General features: G+C 45.3%; 1 protein-coding gene across 2 annotated transcripts in view; it reads right to left on the bottom strand.

Annotated features, from left to right (window-relative positions):
• The window catches only part of LOC133207277 (PDZ domain-containing protein 2-like), a 66,725-nt gene extending 55,106 nt beyond the window's left edge, over positions 1-11,619 (bottom strand). Inside the window, exons 1-2 of one of the 2 annotated variants that reach the window (XM_061344039.1) lie at positions 11,486-11,619; positions 7,985-8,093 (exon numbers count right to left, since the gene is read on the bottom strand). The gene's annotated coding sequence lies outside the window, so the exon portion shown is untranslated. The remainder of the gene's footprint in view (positions 1-7,984; positions 8,094-11,485) is intronic. The other variant, XM_061344040.1, reaches the window with a different exon arrangement.
• Between the last annotated feature and the right edge of the window lie 665 nt (positions 11,620-12,284).

Below are 12,284 nucleotides of genomic sequence, written 5' to 3'. Positions count from 1 at the left end.
ACTCTGCATATTAACAAATATGTCAAGTCTTTGCTTCTTTTAAAGCCCCTTTGTGCTTAGAGCTTTTTTTATTATATATCAAAAGCAGCCCCTGACTAGTTATTTTCAGAAACCATGTTGGAATAAAGCACAGGACAAACAACTTTCTTGCTGCTTAACAATGCTGCCCCATAAGTGATATCCTGCAGGAAAACCATTTGCACTGTGGCCTTTGTGTCCCATCAGGCATCACAGTGAGTGCAGGTCCTCCCTCTAAACCTATCCCTTTGCTGTTTGGTAAGTCAAAACTTAAGTATCAGCCCCAGACCAGACACATTTGAATAATGGCTTTAACATTCATCTCTCCTTGAACTGTTTCTCTAGTGGCTGCAGAAATTAGACTCCTTGCAGATAAAGAGCAGGCGTGGCACTTAGGAAGATTTTTAAAAGACCACATGTGATGTCTTCACATTTACATTATATTTCATTATGGCATGAAGCAAAAGTGGAATCACTAAAACATAGCAAGGACAGAAATACAGATTTTGTCTTTCTGGAGCTCACTAATCCCCATCTCGGATATCTGAGTTTCTTCTGCAGATGCCATAACCCCAGAGAGCAGAGTCATCAACCATCAGCCTCTGTCCCCATTCTCTCCCCATGGGACTCGTCAGAAACAGAGGTGTCTGCTTCAGAGGCTTTACTTAACAGGACAAAACAGGCAAGAAAATCTCAAGCCGTTTGCTATCTCTACGATCTCAATATTCAAGCCCCTATACACAAGTTCAGTTCCTGCCTCTAATATTTCTGACATTTTAGGACCATGTCTGAAGGCATCCTCTCTCCCAAACATCTCCCAGTGTTGACCCTGACATATATTTATATGCATTTAGCCTGCATAGCAAGCAGGACTTAGCCCTTCAAACACTACAGTCCACATGTCCCATTTCACAATAAAGTGCCCTCTATTATTTCCCATGATGGAAGGACCTGGAGAGAAGCTCCCTCCAAACGCTCCTGTAGCTCCAATGCCCAGGGACACCACGGCCATGGCCACCTATGCCCACATCATGTGGAGGAGACCAACAGCAGACGTGATGTCCATCCCGTCACAAACTGGGGTGCGTGGCACTTACAGAGGGAGGACAGGGCCTGTAGCTGCTACCACATTCTCACTGTTTTCTCCTCTCCATGCTCCTTCTATGAGCACCCTGTCCTCTCTGCACGTCCCAAATATATGAACGTGCCTACTCTTTAGCTCCTGGCAACTTGAGTCAGTCTGCTGTCCCTGCATCAGCAGGCACACAGGCAGGCATGAAATGAAACCTCTGGCCATTTCAGAGGGTGCACTGCTGTTGTGACACCCCCAACATAACCTGCCTGAGTGTTTTAGCTGTGAATAATGGACTCGTGTACAATGAAGTCTGGCACCTTTATGTGCTTCAGCCAAAGAAAAGGGGGAGGGAGAGAGAGAAGTGACACTTTTCCTTCCACTTGATGACAGCAAAATCTGATGGAGGCATGGAGGGGGATAAACAGGCTGGGCACTAAGCCCCTTATTAATTAATGCATGTTTTGAAAAAAGAAATGCAATTGTGCACTCATTTCTGCTGGTTTCTAGGAGCTTTTGTGACCTTAATAATTCATGTTTATGCAAGCCGCTTATAATGTTAAGCAGTTGTTTTGTGTAGATTTTGTCTATTCCATTTAACTGAGATGAATAGATCTAGCTGTGAAATAAGGTTGGCCAAAATACTCAAAAGGAAGCTTTAAAAAAAATTACAGTGTTTTTATAAAGACAAACAAAATTCACAGCTTTGTCTGAAATAATTTTCCATCCATTACTGATAACACACATGTAAAAAATGCAAAAATATTTCCCCTTCCTCCCCCAGATTCATCTTTTCCCTTTCCTTTTCACGTTTTGGCAGCATTTCCAATACCATAAACTTTCACTGTTTCTCAAGCACACAATCAGTGTCTCCTGTCTGGTTTGCTTTTCTTCAAAGCTACAGAAGAGTAAGGGGGTGATTACAAATACCAAGATGATCAGGAAAACCAAGAGGCAGGTAGAGCTCCTGAGACCACCTTTAAACTCACATTTTGGATAGCAATTTGGGCTCCTGCAATGCACAGCACCCTGTAGCAAGTGGATTGATAGCTCAGGGAGAGGGCTCCTTCTTCCAGACTTGTGCCTATCACCCATGAACACACAAGTCCTTTAGGACTTCAGATGGTGGCTCAGACTAAGTAGCACCTTATACCTGATCCATGAGGTAGCCAGAAGAAAGCATGCCAGCACCCAGAAGAAGCAGCTGTTTATTGACCTGAATGCATTTATAAGCCTTTCCTGTCACACCAGATCAGACTATCCCTATACATTCTTCATTGAAACAAACAGGTCTCAGAAAAAAATCCCCATTCACTTTGCATCAAGACCATTTTTCTCACCCTTGCTTCAAAATTTGCCCAGATTTAAGGGAAACTGAGAACCTCCTCTTTCCTGGGCAGGTTTAGGAAGGAGACAGGGAGGCTGTTGTGAAGGTTTGCATCTCCTAAATGCTGGCAAGCCTGAGCACACCCCTGCCAGGCCATGTATAAACTGGAGGCTCTTCTATAATGACTCTTAGTTGGTTTGTAACGTGATTCCATTTAAACAAGCTCTTATTTAAGAAAAACAGTATTCATTTCAACTGGAATTGCTGTTTGCTCCTCAATATAGTCTGCCAAATACAGGTTGCAGCTGTACCTCCCAGCAAACAGAACATTTCCGTGTGCAGCAGAGGAAGAGTGAACTCGAACTGTCCCTACAGTGCCAGCAGATTCATAAAATAAATAGAAGTGGGAACTGAAAGAAAAAGATGACTGTAAAAGCCATGTGGTTTTGTTCCAGGTTTGCTCTGGCTCTAGCAGAAATGGGCCCCAATGTACCATTTTCTTCCACAAATAAGGGATATTGACACTTAACCTACACAAGCACTGACACTCAGAGTGTACGCAATGAACCTGATGTACCAAGTACCAACTTGATGTACTTTCAGTAGTCTGTGCAGCCAGGCGACGTTCAGGCAGTTACAGAACAAACTGAAACCAGGTGTTTTAAGGCAAATATTAGATCTTCCACTGAGAACCTCAAGTTCAGTTCTAACAGACTAACAATCATTTCAATTGAAAACAAAAATTAATGTAATTCGTCTTAGCAGCGAACAGTAGTTTTTTAGAACAAGCTGCAGTCCCCTCCTTCCCACCCACAACAGGAATCAATGGATGCAGCCAGAGTCCTGTGAGTATGAGCCCATAGCAGTATCATTGACAGCAGATAAAAATAATGTCCACCGTCTTCACTATCTAATAGCACATGAAGCTAAAAAAGTCTCCTTTTTTCTGTTTACCTCTGCTTACAAGGTGCAAGGTAATAGTTTTATTCTCTATAGATCAGGTACCTACATGAGTCGGCATCTAATCTGAGCCCCATCTGATGTAAGGCCATCCCCACCCTGAGGAAGGATTAGCTCCAATGAAATTGAGGAGAGACATTAAAAGAAGGCCACATCATGCCTTCCAACCCGCAATGCTTCCTGCATTCCATCAGTGCGATTACCTCTAAGCTATCATCCCGTCTACAAGCAGTATTCAAAGGCTACAGATAAAATCATTAATCACAAAGCAGGCTGTTTCAAGGCAAGACTTGCTACACAGACTCCATTTTCCCAAAGTCTCTGCACACACCAAGAAAGCTACTATTGTATTAAAGGACCAGTCCAAACAAGAAATGCCAATTTTAAAGAGTTTCCCCATGTTTCTCAAGCTGAGCTACCATTTTTGATGCTTGCTGACATCCACAGAAGTACCATGCAGGAGACAGGGAGCTAAGGACTAACAAACAAACCTCAAATTATCAGTTCACCTGGGAAACTTGCAACTGTGATATCAAAAGTTTTCCCTACTTCACACCCAAAACCACATCACCTCTTTGGCAGTGAACAACCACTGATTTCACATCCATCAGACTGGAGCACCCAAGCTGCATCCACGCCAGAAGCACCACAGCCACCCATATGGCACTGATGGTGAATGCTGTCTTCTGCAGTTGTAACTACAGGCCATTACCTTTCACTTAGAATACATTTAAAAATAAATAAATGCATAAAGTACCAAATGATTTAGTGAAATGTTCTCCAGACAAACCCTAATATCTCAACTTCAAGAAACAAAACTAATTGGAGGAAAAAGAATATTTTCATTTATAAAGCTCTGTATTTTAAAATGGCACTTGAGTGATGGGCAATTACACATTAAGCAATTTCTATTACGTAGTAACAGATACAGCAGGAAGGATTAAAAAAAAAACCCAAGCCTAAATACTCCAAGAAATAAAATTAGTGTGCAACGCTTGTATGATCAATGTAAACGTAACCACAAACATTTGCATAAGAATAGTGCAGTAAATAACCACCCCACAGCTGAGACACTTACAGACACATTAGTGAATACAGTTTCATTTCTTGCTGAGAGGATGGCAATTTATTAAACCACCCAAACAAAGCATGTTGCAATCACCAGTCGTGCTTTAATTAGGCAAGAAGGATCCTTCTGAATGCAAAACAGAGGACTAGGTGAACCAGCAAGTCCTTTCCAGGAGCTGTGATTCACCGTATTTCAGACTACTCACTGTATAGAAGTTTAAGTCTTTTGATGACCAGGTGGACATGGACTGAAAGAGAAGTCTGCAGGCCAAGACAAGCCAGCACATCACACCCAGCTCCACACAGCCCCGCACCTAACAGCAGTGACAGTGCACCAGCTGGAATAGCTATGCATTTTGGAGTGGTGCCACCCATTTCGTTGTTGCATTTATCTATTGCCAGCTGAGCTATGGGCCAGATTTCCCATACAAAAATGCTTTTTGGTTTTTTCTTCAGAAAAGGGAGATGTCTGCTACTCCGTACAAGAGGGGAGATAGGATATGCCACATTTCATCCTGCAGCCCAAAGCCATCATACCAATGAAGACATTTCTCTGCTCAGTTTCTCAAGAAATATAACCCCTATGGAGGAAGGTTGCTCAATGGTATGGATGAGGTGCTTTGTTTTTCTGCTTCAAAGACTAGGAGAGTAAAGGGTGGGGAATGTTATTAAGGGAAGGGGAGTACATTATTAAAGGAAGGGGTGCCTGGAAGGCAAACTGAAAACTGGCCTGAAGTCATCTCACCCAAACGTTCATATTCCCAGATAAACACGGTGAGCGTGATCCTGGCAGAAATACCTGCAAGGAGGGCTCAAAAGCTGGAAACTGGCACTGCAGATCTGGGATATGGATGACCATGAGATAGACAGTCATCACTCATGAAACATTCAGGTCCTTCAAATCCAGGTATGCTGGGAAAACAGGTAAGTGCATAAAACCGGGATTAATATTTTAACGACAAACAGCTGGCTAACGCTTAATGTTTAATACCTGTTCCATTTGTTACCTGACATCCTTCATGATGGGAACTCTGTTCAGATGAGACAGGGACTTTAGTCTTTAACATGAGGTCAGTTGTCATCAGAGCTCCTGCCAGCCCTGATTAAAGCTGATGTGCTGACAGCAAGGCAGTACAACAAGCAGAGGTGGCTGCCACAGATCCACTCCATACACCTCCACTAGTGCAAGGGGACACCATGGAGCTGCTATGGCTGCTCTGGCTGCACCATTTGCATCAGAGCATCAGGGTTGTATTAAGTGAACAAAGTCTTTGTTTGGGGTTTGTGTTTTGGTACAGACTTTGTACAGAGGCTCTCTCAAAACCCGTACCATTTTGGAGTCTCTTTTTGATCTTTGATTGCATTGAAAGATACATAAATACCCCAACAAATCCTGGTCATCCAAGTATCAGCACAACCAGTAAAATACACAGCTCAGTATTAAAGCTAGACTTTCCCTAGACTGCTGGACAACTGCTTTTGTTCTGGGAGCAGAGTAGCGGCAGTGTGTTAACCCCTTCCATTGGTCAGATCACCATTATTGTTTTATATAACTGCCATATCTGCACACAGCTGGATACATGGAAAAACCTTGCTCCAGTAGGGAACAGGCTATCTTTTACCAATCTGGGAAGACTAGAGCACAGCTAAACTTAACAGACAACATGCAGTGGGATGGTGGCACCGGTAATACAGTATCTAGTGAAGTCCAAAGCTAGGCTGCTTTTGTGCAGATGTGTAACAGCCAGGAGACAACAGCAGGATGTTATCTACGGAAGGCAGCAGTGAACAGAGTGGGTCTGGAATCTGTTTTAATAGATCCTACCTCTATCAAACTTCTGTGCAAAACCTGTTTGTCCGAGACTTTGCAAAGAGCGAAGCGAGCATCAAAGCTCTCCTTCGTTTTGTAGGTCAGGAAGGCTTTGGGGTTGGCACAGTGTCAACTCATATGTATTCTGCAAAGTGCACTTTAATTTTTCATTATAACAGTACCTACAGACTTTGATTGAAATAAATAATGAACTAATTCGTATCATGAATCTAAGAATCACTTTCTTCCGGTCCCCATCAGAGAGAGGATTTTCTTCCCAGTGACAAGTGTTAACGCATTTCTGCCCTAGTTTCCCACAGTGGATGTCACTATTGAAGTGTCAGGAAGGAAGGTTAGAGCTGCTTTTTCAGTCTGCTCCCATCAGCCTCAGCAGTCCGTCTTGGATGAAAACATCCTGGCAGAACACAGGCTGAAAGAAGGCTGGATTTTAAACAGCACAGCAAAAGTCTTTGTGTTGTATATGATTAAAATGTAACACTGAATAGGTCTTTTTCTCAGTCTGAGTCAGGGAGGATGGCTCCACTATGTAAAATTACAGGGTTTTTTTGCAGAATGGCAGAAGTTTCACAAGTCTTTAATGTAGTCAGAGACCATTTTCTACGCTCTTCTCATTTTTCAATGCTGTTGTTTCTGATACTTCACCCAGCACAAATCCTGATAGGTACCACTCCATTTCTGAGAGCTGACAGAGGACAGCCAGCCATTCACCATGGTGGGACCCCAAAGTGGTACCTACCCTCACTTCTTACAAAGCAAAAATGGCCAAGACCTAAACCCAGTGGGATTCAGACGCTCTGTTTGATTTGACCCATTCCAACTGTGTCAATCATGATAACTTTAATAAGCACAGTTACTTGCAGAAGAACAAGAAAATCAATTATCAAAAGCTCCTTTACTGTAATTTCAAAGTTTTGCCAAATTAGTTTAATACAATTTCATTTCAAGAGGAATTTGTATTACGTGCACACAATAAATGCTGTAACTCACCCAGGTACTAATCCCCGTTGCAAACTGTGTAACACTGCAGAGAAAGTGGATAAAATGCTGCCCAAATCAAATGGTAATGAAATTAAAGCACAATTGGCATGGCTTACCACAATGCTTTAGCAGCATCTTTGGAAGATGGCACTGAAGAGGAGCCATTGCAATTAGGCAGGTATAATAGGAGAAGTGTTAGATTGCAGAATTAGAGCTGCTCCCAACTCCCTTGCAAAGCTTTACAATGTCAAAACAAGGCAGCAGTATCAGCGCGTTGATACTAGATTAGAAGCCCTTTTTAAACGGAAAAGGGTAATTATTTTCTTCTGCAAAATAACTAGAAATTAATTTTATTCACCCAAACTGCATCCGTCACTGCTGGAAGCTGCTGCTGAAGGACCACAAGCTCTGCCCTGGATGACACCACATTGCATGCAAATCTCTGGCTGAGTACAGTGGTGGCTTCACAAGACATAATGTCTTGTGACACAGAGAAGGTCAGATTGGACTATCTGACTGTCAAGATAAATTTATTGATTTAGTGAAATATATTAATAACACCATTTTAATTAAGACAACATGATACAAAGAGCAATACCACTTAGTCCATTGCAGAACTGAGTTAAAATACAGTATTCCTGTAATCACTTTTGTACATGATCTAGTTAAAATTAGCCAGGAGAGCTGTTACTGTAATGCATGGGAATACAAGTAGAAAGCTGCGACTCACCAAAGCGAAGTCACTGCACTCCATTATAACCTCAGCAGAGCCAGACACACCAGTTGGAAATAACAAAAGAGGGAACGCTTAAGGATCATATATAGCACAGCTCACAGACCTTGGGGAACAAAATGCATTTCATTACAATGGCATTGTTTCGACAGAAACAAAACCCAAATTACTCATTTGCTGATGTTGGTTTTACTCCATCAGCAATTGGGTACGTCTGCGTCAGTGCTGGACACACGGTATAAGGCAGTGCCAGGCTTTCCCCAGCTCTACACAAGAGCCAGCTGTCACATGGACAAGGGGATCAAATTCAGCAAAATAATCTTTTTGACTCTTTCTCTGCATACATTAATCTGCGTGCTTATTCCTGTTTACATTATGAGATGTATGCCATAAAAGAGCTTACAGGATGTGTATTGCAGCCAAGTTAATATTGCTGTTGGAGTCTCAGCCTCTATTTCCTGACTTAGCATTGCCCAGTTACAACTCTTTTTAATTCTTCATTTGTCCGATTGAGTTTATTAGTGGTTTGAACCCGTTTAAGGTAAGAATGCTACACAGAGCAGCTATTAACACCTGCAGGAAACCCAGGAAAAGAACAAGCCCTGTGCTGAAGACAGTAACAACATTCAGAAATATTTAGTATAGAAATGTGTACAAATACAGCAAAGAAAGGTACTTTTAGTAACAACATTCAGAAACAATTTAGAAATGCACCTACACTGTAAGGCATTTTCATATATCATTCAGGTAAAATCCACAGCTTTTCATATAGGGCAACTTAATGGACTTTTCAAGAGACAAAGCGTACTGTTTGAACTATTGCTACAACAGCAACAAAACTAGTTGTTTTTTTCACAGATGTCATGACTGGATTTTAAAGACAGGAAGTGCAGAAGGGTTATTTAAGTTGGACAAAACATTTCACAAAGCTTGTGCAGATGAGCTAAGGCAGGTGGACTCTACATTAAAGCCTCTTCCTCCGAATGCACGCTGTGTTCTCCTGGACCCAGCTGGGCTCCTGCCCAGAGCCATTTCTTTATTTCATAAAGCTACTGAAAAGCTAGCAAGATACTCATGGCAATACCATAGAGACATGCAAACCTATTAAATCTGGCCCTTATGAAACACAGGTTTGATGTCCCCGCCATTGCCAAATGATCCCTGCAGTAAATCCCTGCAACCCAAGAAGGCTGCAGCTCTCTGCATTCCTAGGAAAGCCTTTGCAATGCCACCTGTACTTTGACCTTCTCTCCCTATTTTGTCTTAATTGAAGGAACCAGAGCCTTCATTTCTGCTCTCGGGCTCCTGAGCATCCCTGGCTGGACTCAGGCCTGCTTATGCCCCTGGCAGAGCTGATGGTGCTGCCTTTGCCAGCTCACGAGCTGGTAAACCAGACTAAACATCTACTCACGTCAAGTGTTGGACTAACAAACCCCTGTTAAAACTGTGAATGGAGCATAAAGAAGTCCTCATGCCATAACAATGGAAAGACTTTTAGCTCTTCTTTAAAATAAAAAGAAAAAAAAACCCTCACATCCCACTTTTCTAAAATGTTCATGAGTTTTATAAAAGTAAAAAAGAAAAAAAAAAAAAAGGTTTCCTCCAGGCTAAGCACTGAATAATTTTAAAGAAAAAAGACTTCAAAGACATGTTTTTACATTCTATTTGCATTCAGGCATTTTGTTTTTCAGAAAACTATTACCTCAGTAATATTGCAGGCTATTTTCCACACATTGTGAGCAGCTTTGGCTACCCAGAAGATAATTTGTCCAGTGCAAGACCCATGCAAGACAGGGAGAAGCCACTCCACAAATGGCAAAGTTTGTGAATCATGTTGAGGAACTACAGCAATATTTGCAAGGACGTGCACCCTGGACATGAAAAGTGAGGGTGGCAGAGGGCATACACATATAGCATTTTGCTTTAAAATGAAGGCAGAGGGACCTAGACCAAAGTCGTCAAGTGCTTTGACAAGATCTACTCGGCCATTCCTGTTGCCCCTTTGCCAGGAGCAAAATGAAGCCCAAGCCCTTATGGCTCCATTAAAAAGAAAAGGCTAATGCAGGGGTGCTGGGGATGATCCTTGAACCCATTGCCACTGCACTGGCCAGAGCACACCAACCCCTTGCGTCAGTCCTTCACGAACAGCCCCCAGGGATGAGGGTGGCTCAGGCATGTCTCCTCTCACACAGCCGCACTCTCTCTAGACAGCAGCAGAGGAGATTTGACAGCTCACTGAGAGGAATTCATGAGCACTGTTGTTCATTAAAAGGCTACAGAGGGAGAGCACTGAGGTTAGTGGGATGGGCTATATTAAAGCCCATTTATAGCTTTATGGCCCTTCAAAGGGGCATCAGACCTTTCTGCAGCCAAATGTAATGGTCAGATAGTTACAAACTGAGACAGACTTAAGAGAGTACCCCAGGCTACCCGGAGAAGAGGCTGCACGGTTAACTTCAGAGTTTCAGGTCAGCTCTTGATGTTTTCCTCTTACGCATCTCATCCACAACCGCTTCCAGGCTTACAACACTGCATATATCACAGCCCGCTTTGTGCGGACAAGAGTATTTAATGACACTGAGAACTACCTTGTGATGATTAGGGCGAAAAAAACCCAGCCAGATGTTTCATGCTGTCTGATTTTATTAAACTGCTGTGTGCAGGGAAGGGGGGTGGTTGCTGTTTTTCTGTGACTGCTACCCCTCTTCCTCATATCCCCTGGCCCTCCTGCACTACAAGACAGTAACACGCACTGTCACGACATGACCTAATCCAGGGAGATAGCACGAACTGTCACAGCAGGCAACGGGGCTGCCCCTTGCCCTCCAGACAGACACACTAGGGTCAGCAGAGCAACGAGAGGGCAGAGCAAGCACCAGGGAAATTAAACCCCACCGACGCTGGGAAATGGACCCTACTGTCACCTGCCCCACTGACCTACAAAGGGATGCACCCCTCTGGCCCCAGGGCATGGAGTCCTGCTGGTCCCTGGGGAATACACCTCACCAACCCGCTGCGAATGGAGCCGCCAGGATTGATGTGGTACACATCCCACCGACCCCCTGCAGGGGGGATGCCGCCCTCTGGTCCGCTGGGGATGGATCTCTAAGGCTGATGGGGGAGGCACCCCACTGACACCTAGGGCGGAGGAAAGCGTAGCACTCCACCAACCCCCTCGGGGGAAGACGAAGCGCCTCAGCCCCACGGTGGGGAGATGCGCCCCTCCGACCCCAGGAGATGGAGCCCCCAGGGTAATGTGGAAAGCACCCACCGACCCCCGGGAGCCGAAGTCTCGCTAGCACGGGGCGCGGGCTGCACCTCACCGGCCGCCGGGGGATGCAGCTCCCCGGTGCCGGTCGCGGGGGGGATGACTCCCAGCGACCGCCGGGGAACGGAGCTCCCCTGCCCGCTGCGGCAACGCGGATGGATGGGCACGACCCAGCCCAGCCCTTTCGCCGCCCGCCCCAGCCCCGCGCTGCCGCCGCGCCCCGCACTCACCTCGGCCGCACGGGGGGACCCGGCGCCCCGACACCTGCCCGGCGACCCCGGGGCAGGGCGGCCCCGGCCCGGCGCCGCTCCCTCGCCTCCTGCCGCGCCGCCGCGCTGCCCGCCTGTCCCGGCACGGCACGGCCCGGCCCCGGGAGCGGCGGGGGCGGCCCCGATGGAGCGGGCGGCGCGGGGATCCCGAGAGGGGCGGCCCGACGGGGCGGGCTGCGCGGCGGCCCCTTCTCGGGGCGGTGCCCGGGCGGGTTCCACGACCCTCCCCGGGACCCGGCCGGCAGCCCTCGGGAGGCAGCGGTAGAGCCTGGTCGCACCCCGGGCTGCGGGCGAGGCGAGGGGGCCGGGGCGGGGGTCGGCTGGAGCTGGAAGAGTTGTTTGGAAACTCCGGCCCCCGAGGGGCAGGCGTTGCTCCGTACAGGTTTTTAATATTTTCGGGCACGTCAGGATCTTTTTTAAGTCCTCTAAATGCTTTCCTTGTATCGCTTTTATCTTCTGTTCTCGCTCAGCAGGCAGTGCTGGTTTCAAAGCGGATTTAAACGAACAGTGAATTACCCTTTTTCTTCTTTTAAGATCTAAAAGAATCTTTTTTTAATTTAAAAAAGTTGGGGGTTTTTTTGTTTTTTGTTTTTTTTTTTTTTTTTTACTGGAAACTCAAGGTTATTAAAATGAGAGCACATCCTAAAATGTTTGGTTGGTTTTTCAGGTTCACTTTTCCTAGGCTCTGCGAAAGGAAATGGTCAGCAGCTCTGTTTTCTTTCAAGCCAGAGCCCCTTCCTGACTCATGCTCCTGCTCAAA

This window comes from Neopsephotus bourkii, unplaced genomic scaffold, assembly GCF_033783945.1.
Source record: "Neopsephotus bourkii isolate Nb327-2 ecotype Australia unplaced genomic scaffold, CSIRO-AGI_Nbou_v1 NB_1847, whole genome shotgun sequence".
Lineage (NCBI taxonomy): Eukaryota > Metazoa > Chordata > Aves > Psittaciformes > Psittacidae > Neopsephotus > Neopsephotus bourkii.
Note: the sequence above shows the minus strand (reverse complement) of the source record. Positions and strands in the feature narration are given on the sequence as shown.